At 43.4% G+C, this 21,201-nt stretch overlaps 1 protein-coding gene across 11 annotated transcripts in view; it reads left to right on the forward strand.

Annotated features, from left to right (window-relative positions):
• The first annotated feature begins 4,069 nt into the window (after nucleotides 1-4,069).
• LOC112545315 (uncharacterized) overlaps nucleotides 4,070-21,201 on the forward strand; it is a 44,620-nt gene continuing 27,488 nt past the window's right edge. For 7 of the 11 annotated variants that reach the window (XM_075938816.1, XM_075938817.1, XM_075938814.1 and 4 more), the window contains exon 1: nucleotides 4,070-4,172. The gene's annotated coding sequence lies outside the window, so the exon portion shown is untranslated. The remainder of the gene's footprint in view (nucleotides 4,173-21,201) is intronic. The other 4 variants (XM_075938815.1, XM_075938820.1, XM_075938824.1 and 1 more) reach the window with 2 other exon arrangements.

Here is a 21,201-nt window from a genome sequence, read left to right on the forward strand (position 1 = left end):
AGGGATGTTTTGGAATAGTGCTTTTGCACTGTGTGGATAGTGCCAAATGATTAAATAAGCTATCTTGAAATAGCATCAGAATAAGATAGGCAATTTGCGTAGCTCAAATTGCGTATCCTATTTCGAGTTATTGTGCTGTGCAGATGCACCCCGAGGCTCCCCTGAGCCAATTAGTAGTTCTATACAGACAAAGCCCTGTGACTTTTGGGAGGTCTACGCAGGTGCATGGGCTCATCCACATACTGTCAGTGGATGGATCAGCGCTGAGAATCCCAAATATCGGTCAGAATAACAAATGTATAGGACTTGGTCCAGAGAGTGGATCCATCTTTCCAGACTCTTTATCCCGCATGGAGTATTGCCTGCAAATCTGCATGCAGGATTGGCTCCTCTGTGTAGAAAATTAATAAATACATTTTGCAACAATTTATTTGGAAGAATTAAACAATTTATGTAAACAAGATTTGCAGTTTGGGGTATGTGTGTGTGTATACACACACACACACACCATTAAAAATAGATTTACAGAGAAATATAACTAACCCCCAAATCTTGCCAGTTTTACAGTTGTTGGAGAGGGGAATCCTAGGAATCCTCAGTATCTAAGGCCAAGTCTACCCTTCAAATTCACATAGACATAGCTATGGTGCTCTGAAAAATGTGCCCCCGGGTGACATGACCTAGTCCTGAGTAAAGATGCAGTTAGTTAGGTTGAGGGAAGAATTCTTTTGTTGACCTAGTAGCTGTCACTTGTCACAGATAGGAAAAAGTCCTTCCGTTGGTGTAGGTTGTAGGATTATGTCAGCATAGCTATGTCTTCATATGGCCATTGATATTGTAGACAGTGCCTAAGTTATTCCACTAAGCCCTTATTTTAATAGATATTGTTTATTTAAGCCTTACATAAAGTCAATAATTTGTACTCTTATGCTCATTCTTTTGGTTCCACAGCAGCAAATACAATTTTTTCCATAGAATGCAAAAGTAGTAAATAGAAAGAACTGGAAGAAAAGAGCTTCTTAATGGAGTTAAGTCTGCCATTAAGACAGTGCTTAGAGAAGCATATCACAGTTCCTGGTAAAGCACCTGCCAGTGAACCACAAAGGCCACAACATGTAAGTGCTTCAGACATGGCTTCTGAGGGGAATCCAAGTGCTGCCCAGAAAATGGACTGGTCGTCAACGACCATTCTGTGGCTTCCCTCTGTCAGGACTAGAGTGACAGACTTCTCGTGACCGTGCTGTCTCATAGATTCCTAGACTTTAAGGTCTGAAGGGACCATCACAATCATCTAGCCTGACCTGCTAATCTCTGGGGGTATGTCTACACTACAAAGTTAATTCGAACTAACAGACGTTAGTTTGAATTAACTTTGATAGGCGCTACACTAGCGATCCACTAGTTCGAACTTAATTCGAACTAGCGGAGCGCTTAATTCGAACTAGGTAAACCTCATTTTACGAGGACTAACGCCTAGTTCGAATTAGCTAGTTCGAATTAAGGGCTGTGTAGCCACTTAATTCGAACTAGTGGGAGGCTAGCCCTCCCCAGCTTTCCCTGGTGGCCACTCTGGGCACCACCAGGGAAACTCGTCTGCCCCCCTCCTGGCCCCGGAGCCCTTAAAGGGTCACGGGCTGGCTACAGTGCCTGTGCCAGGTGCAAGCCTGCCAGCACCCAGCCAGCAGTCCTTGCACCTGGCACGGCTCGAGCCAGCCACCCGCTGCCACCCAGCCTTCCGCCTCTTCCCGGGACCAGGCTGGCGGCTCCCGGGAGCCTGCCCGGGTCCGCAAGAGGTGGGCGCCCGCCTGGTCTAGTGCGGAGATCGTGGACCTCATCCACGACCTCCGCACTAGGCACAGGAAAGTGGCCATCTAGGGCAGGATAGCTGCCAGCCTGGCCACCCGGGAGCAGGTTTGCATGAAAATCAAGGTGGTCCACTGAGACCCCCGACCCTGAGCTTAGAATGTCCGTACTGGGTCAGACCAAAGGTCCATCTAGCCCAGTAGCCTGTCTGCCGACAGCAGCCAACACTAGGGGCCCTGGAGGGGATGGACCGAAACAATGACCAAGCCATTTGTCTCGTGCCATCCATCTCCAGCCTTCCACAAACAGAGGCCAGGGACACCATTTCTACCCCCTGGATAATACCACTCCATGGACCCAACCTCCATGACTTTATCTAACTTCTCTTTAAACTCTGTTCTAGTTCTAGCCTTCACAGCCTCCTGCAGCAAGGAGTTCCACAGGTTGACTCTTTGCTTTGTGAAGAAGAACTTTCTGTTATTAGTTTGAAGCCTGGTACCCATTCATTTCATTTGGTGTCCTCTAGTCCTTCTATTATGGGAACTAATGAAGAACTTTTCTTTATGCACCCTCTCCACACCACTCATGCTTTTATAGACCTCTATCATATCCCTCCTCAGTCTCCTCTTTTCTAAGCTGAGAAGTCCCAGTCTCTTTAGCCTCTCTTCATATGGGACCTGTTCCAAACCCCTTATCATTTTAGTTGCCCTCCCCTCTCCCACCCTCTCTCTTCCCCTCTCCCACCTCCTTTTCCCAGTTTCCCCGAGTTTTGTTCAATAAAGAGAGTTTCTATTTTTGAACACACGTGTCCTTTATTTTGTACATCAGGAAGGGGGGCTAGGGAAGGGTAAGTGCAAGGAGGTGAGGGAGGAATGGGTTACGAGCCCCCGATGGAGAAGACTGGGGTGGCTCTGCGGGCTTCTCTGGGTGGAAGCTCTCCTGAAGCCCCTTGATTGATCCCCCCCTCCGGATGGCAGCCTGCGGCAAGTGCAGCCGGGCTGATGGCCGAGTGCTGTGATGTGCCGAGTGTGGGCACTCAGGGCACTCCAAGCCAGGACTGCTTTGCAAGCGGGGAACCCCTGAGAATTGTCTGTCCAGGGTGGGGGTCGGGTCCCTTTAAGCACAGCCCTCGGCTAGCCTGAGGCAGCAGCTCCACACTCTAAGTCCTAATCTGATGCCCTGCCGGCACTGCTTCTGGCCATCCTTAACCTCAGTTCAGGGTCCACTCACTGTGGACATGCTAGTTCGAATTAGCAAAATGCTAATTTGAACTAATTGTTAAGTCTAGATGCACTAGTTCGAATTAGCTTAGTTCGAATTAACTAATTCGAACTAAGTTAGTTCGAATTAGTGCTGTAGTGTAGACATACCCTGGTTGAGTTACTGAAGTCCTCAAACCATGATTTAAAGACGTCAAATGACAGAGGATCCACCATTTACACTTATTTGAACCTGTGAGTGACCCGATACTGCAGGGGAAAGTAACCCCCCACCCCGGGTCTCTCCCCAACTGACCCAGGAGAAAAAGTAGTCAGACCCTGACTATGTGGGCAAGACCGCCCAGCCAGACACCTGGGAAAGATTTCTCTGTAGAACTCAAAGCCCGCCCACTCAAGCCAAAAGCCTGATTTGGCTGTGTTCCTTTCCTGGCCTACAGAATGGCAGTGAAGTCTTGCCTGGGACTGGTTGGATTGGATCTCTCCTGTACTCTTTCTTCAGTGACAGATAGCACTTGTGTTGCCAGTGGGAATTTATAGAGAATACAGTACAGTAGCAAACAAGAAATTCTCTGATCTGGGAGATGGGTCGTGAAAAATTGGTGATGGGTGATAACATTGTGTATTATATACACATTAAGCCATTGCATTGAAATAATAATGGACACCTCTTACAGAGGACAATGAATTCTACAGCACTTTCAGGGTTTCCCATTATTCCTCACATGGAAAGGATTAATGTTTTAGAGACTTTCAGAAGCAGCACATGTAGCCCATGCTCCTCCCTCTACTCTTTTCTTTGCTTGACACTTTCGGTGTGCTCTCTCACCCACCTTTATTTACACTTCTTTTCTGGTGCACCTTCGTGGCTCTTTGAAATTCCACGAGGGGAAGTAGAGAAGACATTTCTCTCCTGGAAGTCTCCTTCGCTTCATTCCCTACAGTCAGTCTTATTTTCTGATTTCTTTGAAGTAGGAGTGAATTTAAACATCTAGAAACCTGATGATCAAGGGAGCCCGGGAGTCACGGACTGACATGAGAGTCCTTGCAAAGAAGGTTCTAGAATGAGTCTGACAGTTGGAGAACGACTGGGCTGGTCAGGGAGTAGGATCACTAGGCTAGGCTGTGAAGGGGCGCTCAACTCCCTGGTAGGTAAGAGATTTTTAATGTTTTGTTTCCTGTCCTCTAGGCCAATCCCTTCAAATCACCCCAGCCCAGCAATTCCCCTGTGCACAGGAACGAGACAGGTGAGGGCATAACTGCACAGCAGACAAGAGAAGCCAGCTCAACAGCAGCTGCACAGGGAAGCTTCTGGAGAGAGAGACAAAGCAAGGGCTTTCTCACCCTATTTCCAGAGGGCCTAGCCCTGCAGACCCAAGCGTTTCCATCACTGGTGTCACAGGAAACCCTGTGTACATGAAAGTTCATGCTATTGGGCCCTAACTTGAATTGGGGGGCAGAGAGAGGGGCTTTGCAAGGATGAAAAGGGGAGAGTAAGAGGAGAAAGGGGAAGGGTGTTTTGGTTTACAAATACCATCCACGGTGATGATTCACTGGGCTAATCGGATCTCTGTGGTGTTCTTCCCCTGGTATCTGCTCTGGGCATCTGTTGCTGTTTTTGAGAATTTATTTTTCTCATCAGAGCTTGGATTTTTTTTTCTTTCTTCATTCAGTGCCTGAAGGAGGAAAACATTAAAACCCAGTATTCTTTCTCTCAAAGCTGTGTATGGTAGGCCTGAATCAGGATAAACTGCTGCCTTATTCACTTGGTATGTGAGGTCCTGAGTCATTTGGGGGCTCTGTGAGGCCTGGCTGATCAGAGTTATCTGTATGGTGTCTTTGATTAATGGCTTTTTCTCAGAGTTTTCAGTTACAGCTCCTCTATCGTAAAAAACAATACTTTGGGTCCCAGCAATTGCTCCCCAGCCTTTTTCCTGTGTCATGCTTTCTGCCATAAATGATATGACTACTATGCAGCCAGGTGTAAGCAGTTCTGAAATGCTTCTCTTAGGTCACTGAGGACTGTAAATTAGGATATGAAGCCTTTCTTTTCTAGGTCAACGTATTCCAATCAGGCCTCAGGTACAGTATGTTTGACTGAAACTGGTGGTTCCTTTGAGAAATGATTTTGGGAGGGTCTTTGTCCAGTTCCAACTGGGGTAGGTGTCCACCTCTCTAAATAACCCAGTCTCAAGTGGCACAAATTGTGGCTCCCTTGCTGACATTTTTCTCAGAGGGGGGTTAGAACTAAATAGTTCATGGAGTTCAAACTCCCTCTCACCCTCATAATTTCACCATCTTGGATTGACACCCATTCACTAGGTGTGAACTGGGAGCAGTTTGAAACACAACAACCTCTTCAGTGTGCCAAACCTCTATGATCTGCAGCAGCAGAAAAGGGGCATAGGCATCAGTGCTGATCACATGCTAGTCCATGTGCTAATTGTAAGGGAGGCAGTTTGCCGGGTGTCAAACTTAAGCGTACGGAGCTGTGCAGAGCTCCATTGGTTAAATCTCTCTGTATAAATCATCTGTGGTTAATTCCATCCTGAATTTTTACAAACAGAATTCCCTTTCTTTTTGTTTTGATTTTAGAGAAAAATTTAAAACTACATGAATGAATAAAGCGTATTTGCATGATACTTTAAAAAACAATAATAAATGCCTATTAGTATTTGTATTACAGTAGTGCTTAAAGGCCTCCAGTTACATTGGGCCTCCTTTGTGCGAGGCACTGAAGAGAAAACTTGTGAAAGAAAATCTCAGCACTGAATACCTTTGCAACAAATGGCTGGAGGGGGAAAAGGGGCACAGAGAGGTGACATGACTTCCCTCATGCTCACATAGCAACTTGGTGGTAGAGCCAGAAGTAGAATCCAGATTGTCTGTCTCCCTGTCACTCTATTAGACAGACTATACTGAGTCCTAAAAATTGAGGTTTAGTCTACTATATGTCTGTCTGTCTGATCAAGAACGCCTCCTAAATGGTAAGAGCTAGGGCTACCAAATTCAGTATACAGCTTCCTCTTATTGTAACTCAAAGCGAGATAAGGGCTTAGTTGAGCCAACAAAATGGGATGTGCCTGGAATGGGATTGCTTCTCATAAAACCAAACAGAAAAGAGGCAGAATCACCAAAGCAAATACAATCCTCACAACTGACATAAGTGAATGAATTATTAACCAAAATGAGCCAGAAAAATAGGATGAACCTGGAATAGGATTTCTTCTCAATAACTCTTACAGCTAAGAGATAAAATGGAGAACTTTTGAGTCAATTTTGGCCCTACCAAGCATCACAGGGTAAATCTGCTAGTGATTCATAAAAAAACCTGTATAACCCTCAAGAGGCATATAATAACATTGTTGTTGTCCTCTCTTTGCTCCCTCACCTTCAGTACTTTAACCTTCCTTCTTTATGACATGTCTGAACTTAGACTGTAAGCTCTTCATAGGCAGGATGTCATTTTTCTTGTCAGTAAAGCACTATTGCACATTTGTGGCACTATTTAACTAATAAGTAGCAGAAGCAGATGCCTATTTCCAGAGGTCTTTGGGTCCTGAGCATCCTATAAATAAAAATGTTTATTATTTTAAATCATCTTAGAATTCTAAGAATGTTTTAAGGAAAAGTTCAGTAGTTTATAGCTATGTATTATTCAGTATGTTTGGGTGAGTGAGTTAATCATACCAGTATGTTGTCAATGAAAAGAGCATTGTTTAAATGTTACTATATACTTAAGTTCCTCAAAGTACTTTAATGGTGCTTTAAATACCACCTATTATTAACTTTTTTATCTGCATGCATTTTTGCAAAATATTTTTTTGAAACTTTCACATCATTCCAATAGTCCTGGATTCTGATTGGTCCCTAAAGTTCACAGTCCCGTCTTGGGAACTTCAGGATCTGGGTTCCTTCAGCCAGGGATTCTTTCGGTTGGCTCTGCTGTTGCACCAGCCACAGAAGATGATGGTTACATACACTTCACTTCTGAATGGTCCCTGCACCAATTGCAGAAAGACTGGTAGCCAGGCCCAGCAGAGAGGTAAATCAGGCTATGTCTAGACTACTTCCCTCTTTCGAAAGAGGGATGTAAACTAGGCAAATCCAAAGTGCAAATGAAGTGGGGATTTAAATATCCTGTGCTTCATTTGCATAATGGTGTCCGAGCGCTTTTTCGAAAAAGGGTTTTTAGAATGTGAAAGCGCCATCTAGACACGGTTCTTTTGGGAAAAAAAAGCCCTTTTTCGAAAGATCCCATACTGAGACATACCTTTGAGGGTTCTGCATTGAGGGTACGTCTCACATGGCTCCGTCGACAGAGCCATGTAGATTTGTTTGTTCAGCAAAGGGAAATGAAGCCGTGATTTAAATAATCGCGGCTTCATTTAAATTTAAATGGCTGCCCCGCTCTGCCGATCAGCTGTTTGTCGGCAGATCGGGGCAATCTGGATGCTCCCCTGCCGACATGAAAGCTCTTTATCGACCTCCCCGGTAAACCTCATCCTACGAGGCATAACGGGGAGGTCGATAAAAGGCTTTCAGATCAGCGCGGGAGCGTCCAGACTAGCGCGCTGAGCCGACAAACAGCTGATCAGCTGTTTGTCGGCTCAGGGTGGCAGTCATTTAAATTTAAATGAAGCCGCAATTATTTAAATCGCGGCTTCATTTCCCTTTGCTGATCAGCCTAATCTACATGGCTCCATTGATGGAGCCATGTAGTTTAGACACACCCTGAGGCTACGTCTAGACTGCAAGCCTCTTTCGAAAGAGGCTTTTTCGAAAGATACTTTTGAAAAAGCCTCTTTCAAAAAAGAGCGTCTAGACTGCAAGCAATACTTTCAAAAAAGCAAGCTGCTTTTTCGAAAGAGAGCACCCAGGCAGTCTGGATGCTCTCTTTTGAAAAAGCCCTGTTTGCATTCAAGAACGCCTTTTTTCGAAAGAGCACTTTTGAAAAAAGGCATTCTTCCTCCTGAAATGAGGAGTACCGCCATCGAAAGAAAAGCCGCGTTCTTTCTATTTAATTTCGAAAGAACGCAGCTGTAGTCTAGACGCAGGTGAAGTTTTTTCGAAAAAAGTAGCCTGCAGTCTAGACACAGCCTGAGAGAACAGGACCAGTAGCTCTATCCCCTGCAGGATGCATAGGAAATGGCTACCAGCTACTGGTCTGGTTCCAGACTTTTGGGAAATTGGGACCTATGGAATTGCTTGTCTGCTTCTGCCAAGCACCACTGGTAGTGGTTGTTTTTGTGGTACTTCTTGTATCATTTCCTGTTGAGTTGTGTATAGTTTCTCTGTCATCTTTAATCTTGGAATATTTAGCCATGGAATTTGCAAATAAAGATAATCTCTATTTTCAAATTGTAGTCCAAAGCATTGTTCTTGCTTGGCAAATAATTCTTCCAGAAGTCTTTAAATTATGATTTGAGGACTTCAGTAACTCAGCTAGAGATGAGAGGTCTTTTCCAGGAGCAGATAGGTGAGTTCTGCGGCTTGCAGTGTGCAGGAGGTTAGATCATGACGGGCCCTTTTGGACTTAGTCTGAAGGTACGTCTACACTGCATCCCTAGTTCGAACTAGGGATGCAAATGGAGACAACCGAAGTAGTTAATGAAGCGGGGATTTAAATATCCTGCGCTCCATTAACATGATCTCACCGGCGCGCTAGTTCGAATCACAGCTGATTCGAACCAGGAAGTGCGCGCCGGGACGCGTTAGTTCGGACTAAAGCCCTTAGTCCGAACTAATGTTACTCCTGAGGATGCAGTGTAGACATACCCTGAGATATAAGTGAAGATGTGTAAACAATTTGTGGGCTAGATAAGGCACCACCAAACTTCACCAAACATTTCAGGTAAATAATTATGTATTAATTATATATGTGTGATGGGTGCAGTTGCAGAAGACCCGTTGGGGCTGCTTCCTGGACTACTGACAAAGCCAGTGAAACTCCTTGACCTCCTTGCTCTCTGGGGCTTCTCATCATCTTGTCCTACAGGGTCATATCTTGTGGTCTCCCCCAGCCAAGGCACAGAGCTGATATCACTGCATCCTTCTCCCCTCCCTCCCCCCACCGAAGAGCAATGCAGATACTGAACCTCTTCAGGGCTGGGGAGAATGAAGTTTTGGGCAGTTTCCTGAAAACCTGCGCCCCAGATGCGATTAGAATTCCAAATAAATCATTCAGGTAAGCCCCCTTTAATACTGACAGAAGGATGTACACACTGATTGCTCCCTCAGGTAACAATTATGTATGCTGGGCTTGATACTAAATAAAAGTAATTTTATTAAGTACAAACAGTAGGATTTAAGTGGTTGCAAGTGAAAACAGGTAGAGCAAAGTGAATTACAAATTTTAAATAACAGAAAAACATGTAGATAGTTCTAACACCCTAGAGCTTATTACAGACTTACCCTAAAGCTGTTCTTATTTCCGCTAAATTTCCAAGCCAGGGAAGATCTTTTTTCTCTGGAGTCTCTGGTTCATTTTCTTTGGAGTGACATTCCAGCCAAAGACAAAGAACCTGAAAACTTTGCCTCTTAAATAGTCTTCCTTTTGGGCAGGAATTATTGGTTTCACATTTTCTCCTTACATGGCAAATTACCAGGTCAGGCCCTACCAGCTGGAGTGGTCACATGTCTTCCTAAGACCAACCATTGCTTAGACTTAAAGGACAAAGGACTCTGTCTACAGGTGATCACCCAGATATTGTGGGAAACACTCTTGATGGGTTTCATTTGCACATATACAATAATAAACTGCTCCATATCCCAGATATTTAACTTTAAATACAAGAATGATACAAACACCAAAATGAGACACAGGTTTCCAACCTTTTTTATACCACAAACAGGCAAACCCATTCACAAACTTTTGGCAGACAGGTATCATTTTATTTGCTTATTCATTATGCAAATACTGAATATGCAAATCAAATGTACCAAGGACACCAAAAGCCCCAGTCCCCAGGCCACTGTGAACAGCCATGTGGCAGGCGGCCACCACCGCTGAAGCTGGCTATTTGTGGCAGCTCTGGGGGCTGGAACTGGAGTACACCCCGGTGCTTGAGCCCCGAGTGCAAGCCCTAACCTCTAGAGCTCCCCACTCCTCAACTACCCCTGGTGCCAGCCACTGACTCCAGAGTCCCCAGCAACGACCTCCTAAGTGCCAGCCCCCACCACCAGACCCCTCAGTTCCAGCCTCCTGTTTCCAGAGCCCCACTGAACTCAACCCCTCCATACCTCTCAGTATCAGCCCCCCACCTCTTAGAGCCTCCCACCCCTTAGAGCTCCCCAGTACTAGCCCTGCCCCCAGAGCTCCCAATATTAGCTTCACCCTCAGATCCCCCTGTGCCAGCCCCCCACCTCTTATTGCCCCTCAGGACTAACTCCATCCCCAGAACTCCCAGTGCCTACCCTGCCCCCCTCATCTAGACCTGTGTTGCCTCCCAGACACCAGCAGAATACTGCTGTCTGGATTGCAGCTGCTCTAAGGCTTTTGTGATGGGCTCCATGTAGCCCTCCTGCTGCACAACAAACTGCTCTTCTGTGTCCGGGAGGAGACCCTACCCTTGCCTGGGGCTGGTTGGCTGAGAGGCGGGCCAGGACATGCCTCTCCCAACAGCCATGATGGGAGGGGAGGCGCAGGATGGTGTACCCCACCCCCGGTCCCGAGAGCTGCTGCGGCCCGGCAACCAGTGTTTCACAGCCCGGCACCAGTAGGCAGACTGGCAGTTGGGAATCGCTGAAATAAGATATACAGATCCAGCAGATTGTGACATTAACATTGTTAGGTTACATGTGGCATTTTGTCCAAAGCATCTTCAAGTTCTGAATATTTGTATCCATAAGTCAATTTCACAAAGTGTGAGGGGGACAGGGCAAAACCATCATAATATTTATTAAATCTTTTTAAATTCATTTAAATTTTTGCTAGCTATATTTTCTTCTCAGTTGGGCATATTTATTATTTCTTCAAGTGCTGTTTTGATACGTTTTCAGGCCAAAAAAGGCCATGAATGCCATATTTATTCTAATTCTGTTAATAAAATGTAGGCACAGTAAATATTTATAGTATGTTTTATAAATGACTTTATCATTTGTTTTTTCATTTGTGTGCAATCAGAATAATAATTAAAATATATATGTCAATCGCAGCTCTCAGTATACAGTTACTTGTTTTGTAGCGGAACCTTGGAGAAAATATTTGAAGATGATATAAATAAATAAGCTCTTGGCGGCAAGCAAGCTGGTGATGACTTGTTTACAATGGTTAAGGATATCCCAAAGTAAATGGTCCTCTGGTTGGCTACTTTTCTGCTTTTCCAAAGAAAAAATAGACAAGCTAATTCTCAGTTTTGTTGTTAGTGATATACTGCCTCTGTTGACTGTTAAAACTTTCACATTTTACTTAACAGAAATATTCACAAGGCCATTGTTATGTGTACAGAAACATTACAAAATTAGTGGGACAGTACATCATGGTTCTTGAAAGAATTAAAAACAAACTGGCATCTGTACCTTATGTTTGCACAACTGCAGATGTGTGGACGTATCAAGTGAGAATTTACCTGGGTATTACCTGTTCACTGCATGACTGAGCTAGCCTAACAAGAGAGTCACTAGTCTTAGGTATCTGACACATCCATACAACAAGATCACTTCTTTACCAGCTGACAAGCCACGCACAGTTTGATCTGGACTCAATGAAAATAGCATGTGGTCACAGGCAATGGTAGCAAATTTGTTAAAAGGCCTCATGGTGTTTTCAGGACCTGAAGAGCTGGAGGATGATGCTAACAAACAAGTGGAAAGGCTAGCTTCTGATATATATAAGTTCAGTACTCACGTGGTGATACATATATCTATATTGCCATCTGAGTACTGAAGTTCTGTCAAGAGATACTGTTGACTGTACATTTTACTTAACACCATCCGTGACCTACTTTTTGGACACACTGAACAAGTAGCAACTACCTATGCTTGTAGGGCTCTTTCCAAGAACTCTCAATACAAGCATCTTTTCAGAGATATGGTGGGTAAGTGTTGTGCCTTAAACGGTGCTGTACACCAAAGTGCAAAGAGTGTTGAGATTATGAACGATTAACTTGGAAATAATCTTCAACGTTGTCTCTACACAATAGAGTTGAGTTTCTTTCATCATATTTACAACATGCATGGTAGAAGTAATATTGTGACGGTGACTTCAGCTACCAAAATTCACTAACGCAGAGCTGGAATTCTTAGCTGAAGGTGATTGCCCCAGTTTCCATGGCAAATCACAGATTTCTAGTGGAAGAAAATATGACCTTTCTGGGGTATAGTTCTGTCTACTGTGTTGTGCAGACTTGTCTCATTTCCCCCAAAATACACTTTTTTCTTGGGAGATCATTTAAAGGAGCAACCAAGAAAATAGTTTGGGCATATTTTGACCTTTGACACAGCTGAGAGTAACAGAAGTACAAAGTCATTCATTTTTATGTCTGTGTCATACCCTTTTTTAAGTTGCATTGGCTGCAGAATCAGGATAAGAGGAAAAACTTCAGAGGAACTATTTTTTTAAATACAAGATCTGATTTGTTGTGACGTGATCAAAGCCTATAGAACAAACTATAGCACCTCCATCTGCCTCCATCTTAAGGATTGTTCAGATGCAATACCTTAGTGATCCAATGCATGAATTGGGTCAACTGAAAAGATATCCAGCAGTTGCTAAGCTTTTTATCAAATTTAACACCACACTGCCAAGCTCTGCTCCTCTGGAAAGACTATTCATTGGTGCTGGGCATATCCTTTTGCCAACATGAAACTGTCTTCAGGATGACATGTTTAAGATTATGCTGTAATTGAAGAAAAATGTCCATTTCATGGAATGATACTGTCTGTACATAATATTGTAATCAATAATAAATATAAATGAGAGGAGATGTATTAATTTATTTACATTTATAAGAGATATTTTCATAATTCTCCCATACTTTTTTGTGTATCTGAATAAAATTTCATTGTTGTTCTTTTTCTTTCTCTTGCACTGTGTGCTTATATTATTTTGGTAGTTGTCCATATATTGATCAGATAATTGGCTTGGGAGCTGAAAGTATGTGAATTTATACTTGTGCTTTTATTTGAAAATGCATGCGTACTGTTTCCACAGCATACTTACATTTGTGCATATAAAATACTTCTGTAATGATATTCTTGGAACTTATACTCAAGTATTTTTATCAGTACTTCTGGCAATACAGGGTAAAGATATGGACCAAGGAGGCGACATACTGCCCTGGATTAGGCTGTGGTTCGGGGATTAGCTGGGAGAGAGAATATGGACCCACATTCAGTGGTACTGAAATGTTGAAAGTCTGATTTTTTCCAGCTTTGAGTATTAGAAATCCTATGAGACCATCTTGAGAATTCTGCTACATTGGGATGAAATCTCATTATTTCTGTTTGGGACGTGGTCACACTAGAAATAATCCCTTACTGGTTTTGGATCTATTTTCACAACTCTTATAGATGAACTTGGATGCCCCAGGTCTGCAAACACAAATGTGAGGTACAGTATTAAGGGGTACCAAGGCCTGGTGTATTACAAAGTCTGGAGCTTCCCAGCATAGCAGGGTGCACAGCTTGCCTGGGGAACCCTATACAGAAGCAGCTGGATCCAGAGTTAATAAGAAAGGATCTGCCCAGAGTACTGAATGGGGAACACTCATGCAATAAATCTATTTAATATAGTGAAACTAGTTCACAGCCTCCAGTATAATCATCCAGGACTCCAGCATGTTCCCATGAAATTGGGGCGGCTGTTTGCCCTGATTATCAAAAGGTTCTGATGATGAGGCTCCTCCATGTGAAACATCCCATTTTCCAGAGGTGCAAACTGATACCATCAGCAAACTATGCTGTACTCAACAGCTCAGGAAGTGGCAAGCACACTGTTCAAAAACAAGACAGCAAAACTCCAATGAAACAGTGAGTAGAAGCTAATCAGTAAGACAGACTTGGAGTGCTGAACAACTTGTGGAAGATAAGTCTGTGCTGCTTGATTCTCTTCGGTCTTTTTGGTGTCTATGATAAGAAGGAGGCAGTTGCTATGTCAGGGTTACTCGTGTTTTTTGAACAATAAGTTCAGATAAGACAAACATCTAAGCTCCATTTCTGAAGAAAAATACCAAGCTTTGTGCCCAGATGCTGGTTGGTTATTGGAGACTGGGCTTGTGTTAAAGGCCATGAGAAGGATTCCCTGTAACAGCTTAAAATTCTTTATCTCCTTTTGTCCCAGAGTGTCTCAAAGCTCAGGTCCAGATTTTCAGAAGAGCTTAGTGTATTGGATTCTTAGGAACATCTGTCTGGTAGTGTCTCACACAATGCCACGGAACACTTTTGAAAATCTGGCTTACCTGGGAGCAGAGCTCTTTTGAAAATCTGATCCCAATTGTGGGCACTGAGAACTTGAAAATCGGGTCTCACACAAGCTTTAGGTTCTGCAGCTGTAAATTGAAATCAACGGGAGTTGGGGTGCTCTGCACTGTTAGAATAAGGCCTTTTATACAGAGAAAATGTTTATCCACTACAGAAATTGATCCACATTTGGGATGGGAAGGGGTTGAAAAGGTTGGTTGATTAAATATGTATGACACACGACTGTTTGGACAATGAAGTAACATTTAATCTCCAATTTGAAAATACAGAGATTTTAGCATGGCACTATCAGGGAAACTGAGTCTCCGTGAGCCCCTGGGCGAGGTGGGGGGATGGGTAGCCTTCAAAGTCACATGGAGCATGCAGCATTGGGAGCCCTGGGCCCCTTTGAATTGCCAGACCCCAGGGCAACTGCCTCTTTCCCCACACTCTACTCCTCTGTCGGTGAGCCTGGGCACAACGTAATAATTGTCGGAGTTGGAAATCACCCAATGCACTAGATAAATACTCCTGCTCTTGCAAAAACTCTGTGAGGACATTAATGGCTACAGTTGGGGCCTCCTTTGTAAATCTCATCCTTGACACAGCATCTCTTAACATCATGCTGGTGATTTGATTCAGCGCCAACTCAGAGGGAACATTCCATACTGAATCACCAATGGCACTTTCTGTCTAGGCTTATTGGTAAATCTTGTCGACTATACGCATTTCCCCTCCCCCCTTGCTGCCTCTGTATCAGAAGCAGTAAGGGACAGGGGAGCAGGAGCCAGTGCTGTGGGGAGCTGGCTTAAAAGCTGGTTATCCCCAGCACTGGCTCCGCTGTGCCACCCCTTCCCCCACCCCATGCTGCTCTCTCCACTGTGGGCAGAGGCAGCTTCGTGGCAGCAATCCCTGTCCATGGGGGGATCCTAGTTCCCCGTGGACAGAGCCTCTGTCTGCAGGGAACTCGGACCCATCCGCAGACAGGGGCTGCTGCCACCCCACACTGCTGCCTCTGTATCAGGAGCACCGGTCTGTGCAAGGAGCAGGTTTTTAAACTGGCTCCCTTCACGGACCAGCTCCCCCTGCCACTCCATACTGCTGCCTTCCTGGGAGTGGGACCAGGAGTGCACTGACTGCCTGCCCCACCCCTGGGGACTATTAAATAGTTGTGTAACTGTGAAGATTTCATGCAGTTACTTGACTATTGGATTAGCCAATAACTAACATCCCTAATAAGTTCCTAGCCTGAAATGGAGTAAGTCTATGATAGTAAACAGGCACTTAAAGGGCAGAACAGTCCTCAGTTGCCAGGTGCTACATTAATGATAAGTGGATGTGAGACAGTGGGTATGTCAGAGACCTGGGGAAGCTTATTTGTAGGAATTAGCTTAATTTTCATTGACTTTTGTAATAAACCTAGAAAGGCTGAGAATGGTTTGAATAAGCACCCAAAGACAGCAGGCCCATTGCCACATATATGAATTCCTTCACCTGGAAGGGACTTCCCATGGAGTTCTGGCTTCTCCTATGTCTAGTGAGGATGGAAGCATTACGGGAACTGTCTTTAGCTTTGCAACTTGGAGAAAGGAAGGGGAAAACATATAACAGAATTTCAAACCTCAGGAGAAGTTGGATTCCTGCATAAGGAGATGGAATCTATGTAGAACTTGATATCTGCGTGTTATCAAGGTGGTACAGCTTTCTGTCTCAGCATGTTGGATGTCTCAGCATGTGGTGGTATGGCCTGCTATCTCTGCATGTGGATTTTCTTCTGTGTTATCCAGTCTGATAGTATGCTAACTGCTGTCTCTGTTTTTCCTTAATTTTTCCACTTTATGTAGATCCAATTTAAGAGCCATAGTTGGTCTATACTGAGGTGGTTCCCAAACTTTTCGGCATCACGCCCCCTTTTTGATTTTTGAGAAACCCTCATGCCTCCCCCCCCCCCCCCCCGCAAATAGCAGCAAAACTTGTTGGAAAAAAAGGGGGGGGGGGAACTGACCAGGAAGGAGAAACAAAAATAGCAGTAAAACTTGAGGGAAGATTGATGGGGGAAGGGGAACGGGGAGGGGAGGCGGGAGTGGCGGGGGCTGGATCTCCTCATGCCCCCTCTGGAATTTCTTCATGTCCCCCAGTTTGGAAACACATAGTATAGTCATCTACTCAGCCAACCTTGAGGTCTAATCAAGTTGACCATGTGGTAGATGATAGAAAAATGATATTCATGTTAATTTTGGAAAAGTGGTCCCAGTAAGAAAAAATGTGTGTATGTCTGTATGGGTGAATATACATGCAGTTTCAATTTTCCAATCTGGAAAGCCGTGAGAATGGAGAGGGAAACAATCTTAAACATAATTTCCAATGAGAGCAGCACAATATAATGACCTTCCATTCCACAGGCTCAGGACTGGCTGACTCCTAACAGACTTCCTGCAGCTGTAGGTAAAGCATAAGACAAGTCAAATGCTTGCCTGCTGAGCAAAAGGGATTAATTTCCTAGAGCCACACTTCCTCCCAGAGAAGATTCTGCTTCATGAAATTGCAATCGCATTCTGCCTCCAGTAACTGAGCAGGAACAGCCATAGCTAGCAGTGGCTTTCAGTGTGTTTAATTCTGCTAGTGTTCTGCACTGCCCCTTTCAGAGGAACAGTGTCCCTAGAACATATTGAAACCCAGTTACAAAATAAGTATTATTTATTAGAGGACAGACAGCTTTGAAATCCTTCGGTGGGAGGTTCTATATAAAGTCACAATGCAATTGTCATTTATCTCTCTGGCACGATCACTTTTAAATGTCCCCTTTTTTGTCATCTATCAGAGCGTTACACTAAAAACATAGAGGAGACAAGAGGAGTTGAAGTCGCTCTATAGTTCTGAGTTGTCTCATGGAATAAGTCCTCTTCTGACAAAACACTCTCCTCTACCTGATGTATCTGCTGGTGTACCTGAAAGATAATTCCTCCCTGACTCTCAATAGTCATCAGTTTAACCCTCAAGTGAGCAGCAAATGCTATAGTTAAGCATTTCATTTCATTTATATCCTGAAATTCCAATTATTGTGTATTATAAATAAAACATAAAAACTAGAGCTGGAAAGGCCAAGTATTAGGTCATCTAGTGTAGGGATGTTTGTGTGTCAGGGTATGTCTACACTACAGCATTATTTCGAAATATCTAATTTCGAAATAGTTATTTCAAAATATCTTATTTTAAAATAACGCATCTACACACAAAATGCATTTTGAAATAGCTTTTTGCTATTTCGAAATAGTGCGTCCACATTGATTGGACACTGAATTGCATTTAAGGCCAGCCAGAACTGGTTCCAGTAGAGCATCAGGTCAGAAGTTACCTTTTGGCCAGGGTGGCTAGCAGGGAACCCTGTGAAGGGCTGGGGGCCCCCTATTTCGAAATAAGCTTCTACACAGCTCTTATTTTGAAATAGCAATTTTGAAATTGGCGCTATTCCTCGTGGAATGAGGTTTGCCAATTTCAAAATAAGCGCTTCGCTATTTCTAATTAATTTCAAAATGGCATTTGGCTTGTCTAGACGCTAGGAAAGTTATTTCGAAATAACTTTGCTGTGTAGACACACCCTAAATGACTGGTTAGCCAATAAGCATCTGCTTATTGGTTAATTGTGTCGGTTACACTTAGCGAAGCCGCTTCCCAAGGAGCTGGGTGGGCAAGAAGCCGCCTTTCCAGGAGCAGAGCTGGCAGTGAAGCCTCCTGCCCAGGAGCAGAGCAGACAGTTTTTGTCTGCCCGGCCCCCGGGGAGAAGGCTTTGCTGCTGCAGGGACTAGCGGCCCTGGTACTGGTGAGGCTTCACTGTGGGCTCTGCAGTATAAAGTTGAACTTTATACTGCAGAGCGGGTAAGAGATTTTTAGTAGTTACACAGTTACCCTATTACATGATTTTTAACATCCCTACTCTAGTGCTTGCCACTGCCAGTATGGGGGTTATTCGTTTAATTCCAAGTCATTAGCATGGCTATTTTTGTTAATTTATGAGTATTGGAGCAATGCTATAAGTCATTTTAGAAGTTTGATGAGATTTCCTTTAATAGCAGCTTTTAAAGGTTCAAGTATTGGGCTCAAGGCATTGAAGTATCATCCTGAAGCAGCAGGAAGAGTGACTTATAGGAAAAACGGTTCCTGAAAGCAATGGGGAGACACGTGAATTAGTATTCCCTTCTCTTGCTGCATTCATCCCTACTTCGGGTGCTACTGGGTTGGAAGTGCAGAGGATTTCCTAGATTTAACTGTGCCAATTTAGCTACCTTGAAGAGCTGTTTTTTGAAAACAAGGAAGTCTTCATAGCAAGGCCTTCGTGGGACTCACCAGAATTTTCATTGTATTCAACTGATGTGCTATGGAAATATAATTAATAGGCTTTACCTGCAAACATAATCTTTGGTTGTTGCTTACTTATACCCAGCATACCCTAGTGGGAATGCACAGTTTGAATATGCCTATCATGTCCCAGATTCTGCACAGCAGGTGCATTTCTAAAAGCACTCTTCCACCCTCTATTCCGATTTATCCTGCATCCCCTGCACTCTCACCTTCTGAATCCACAGCTCCCTCTCTCTCCCACCCCTTCCCCCGCAATTCCATTTTGGCACTCACTGTCTATTCCTTTCTAAAGACTGTATCTTCCTGTCTTGTAAGAGGCAGCTCACACCTGCAGGGGAAATCCTGAAGCTCACCCGAGTGCTGAACAGAGCAACTTTTTGTTGTCTCAAAGTCACGTTGACCTAACTGCTGCAGTGCAAGCACACACACAATATCTGCTGCTGTCGTCTCACATGAGGGAGCTGCAGTCAAATATTAAAAAGGCAACAAGAGCATTAAATTATTCAGCAATGGAACACTGTCATCCCCCCCATAAAATTATTTTGACCTGTAGTTTTCTGCGGAGTCCATTGCTCTTAAATGTGCAATGAGAAAGGAAATTAAAAATTAATCTTTATTTCCATCTCAGAAGAAAACCTTAATTCTCTGCATTGAAATTATGCTCGTAATCCAGGGTAATAAATTATAGTTTTTAATTGCAGCTAGTCACAGCCAATCAAATGTGGATGTCTCTCACTCTCACTCCCTTTCACATTGCTATGCGGAAGAACTCGTGGAGTGCTGGAAGAAAATCACATGCATAGATCGGAGCTCCTAGCTCCATTCGAGACAGGCCCAGGCCACCTCATGACAATAATACTGTTCTCTGGAACCTTTTACCTCAGACCCTGCGAACACTCCGCAAACATTAATTTTCAAACCCATATGTGGGATTTGTGAGGTACTTTTTCTTTTCCTCATTTTCAAGAGGAGGAAACTGAGGCATAAAACTGTTGTGTATCTAACTCAAGATCATGTAGTGAGTCAGGTGGCAGAATGTGGAATACAATTCTAGAAATTAATTAATTAAATAAATAAATAAATCCAGTTCAGTTGCTCTTAACTACCTGACAACACTGCTTTCCAGAGCTGGAAGTAGTGACTCCTAGTTTCTTGTTCTGAGTCATCTCTAGATAGACTCTCTGGTCAATCAAGGCAATCTTCCACATAACTGTGTAAAGTTAAAATGACTGTTGTCCAGAGTTCCCTCTAAGTGGTGTACTTATGTGGCCGCTCAGGAGAGATTCCAGTAAGACTGCCCAGCAGATTAGCAGAGCACCCACAGCTAGGTTTGTGTTTCTCCTTGTGGTGCACATTGACACATGCCTCGGTGCACATAACAAAATTTATTCTGTGCACGGATGGAAAAAATCCACTCATGGATGGAAAAGATTAGAGGGAACATTGCTGTTGCCATGTGTATATTTTACCCCAGAGAGATGGCACCTTCTGGATTTGTATACATATGTGGAGAAAAGAGTCCATTCACCTTGCAGGGTGACTGCATTCAGGGCTCGCAGGACAGGAAATGGAGTGTTCCCCCTTTCTGCCTCTAGGAATTCAAAGGAATTAATCTGAACCATGTCCTTGATCATTTTTTCTTATTCTTTTAACAGCTTCTTGTGCTTGTCAGTGTCTTTTCAGTAACGTGATGGCCAAAACAATTGCTGGGCCAACCCTTATGGTACTTGAATCCAAAAGGTATACCGATGGGGGATTTTAACTCTCTGAAAGTCTGTTGAATAACAAATACAGCTTCTCAGGCATAATCAAAAAGGTTTTAAAGTTATATAGAAAACAATTGAATATCCAGATGTGGAGATTTTAATTAGAGAAGAAGCCATACTGGATCTTGGAAATTACTATCCTACAAGTCTAACTCTATACCTACATATTATACCTAGCAGATAACAGAACAAGGATTAAGAGCAAAACAGAAATTGTTAATCATCTAAATGATCCAGTCATAAGTAATAAGAAACAGTAGGGATATGAAGAATATATATTTGCAGAAAAATATATTTTTTAAATTCTATTAAAAAATAAGTGAACGAAAGTAAAGAGGTAGGTATATTTGAATTTTACTAAAGCATGTGAATGAATCTCATGAAATCTTTCCTGAAAAGATTAATTCTGTTTGGCCTGAGTGAGAACACATAGAAGAGAAGGGCAAATTGGAGACAGAGAAAGGGAGAACATGAGAATTTAGGAGAATAGGTTGATGCAGAAAGATAGAAGAGCTATGTACTTATGCTTGGCTGACATTTGATTGATAGAGAAGATAGTCCAGAGATTTGCAGAGAGGATTGCAAATCAAAGCAATTTAAATAATCAATTTTAAATCAGGATTTAAATTAGCAAGCAGAAAACCTTGATTTAAATT

The sequence above is a fragment of the Pelodiscus sinensis genome, chromosome 11 (genome assembly GCF_049634645.1).
Source record: "Pelodiscus sinensis isolate JC-2024 chromosome 11, ASM4963464v1, whole genome shotgun sequence".
Taxonomy (NCBI): Eukaryota; Metazoa; Chordata; order Testudines; family Trionychidae; genus Pelodiscus; species Pelodiscus sinensis.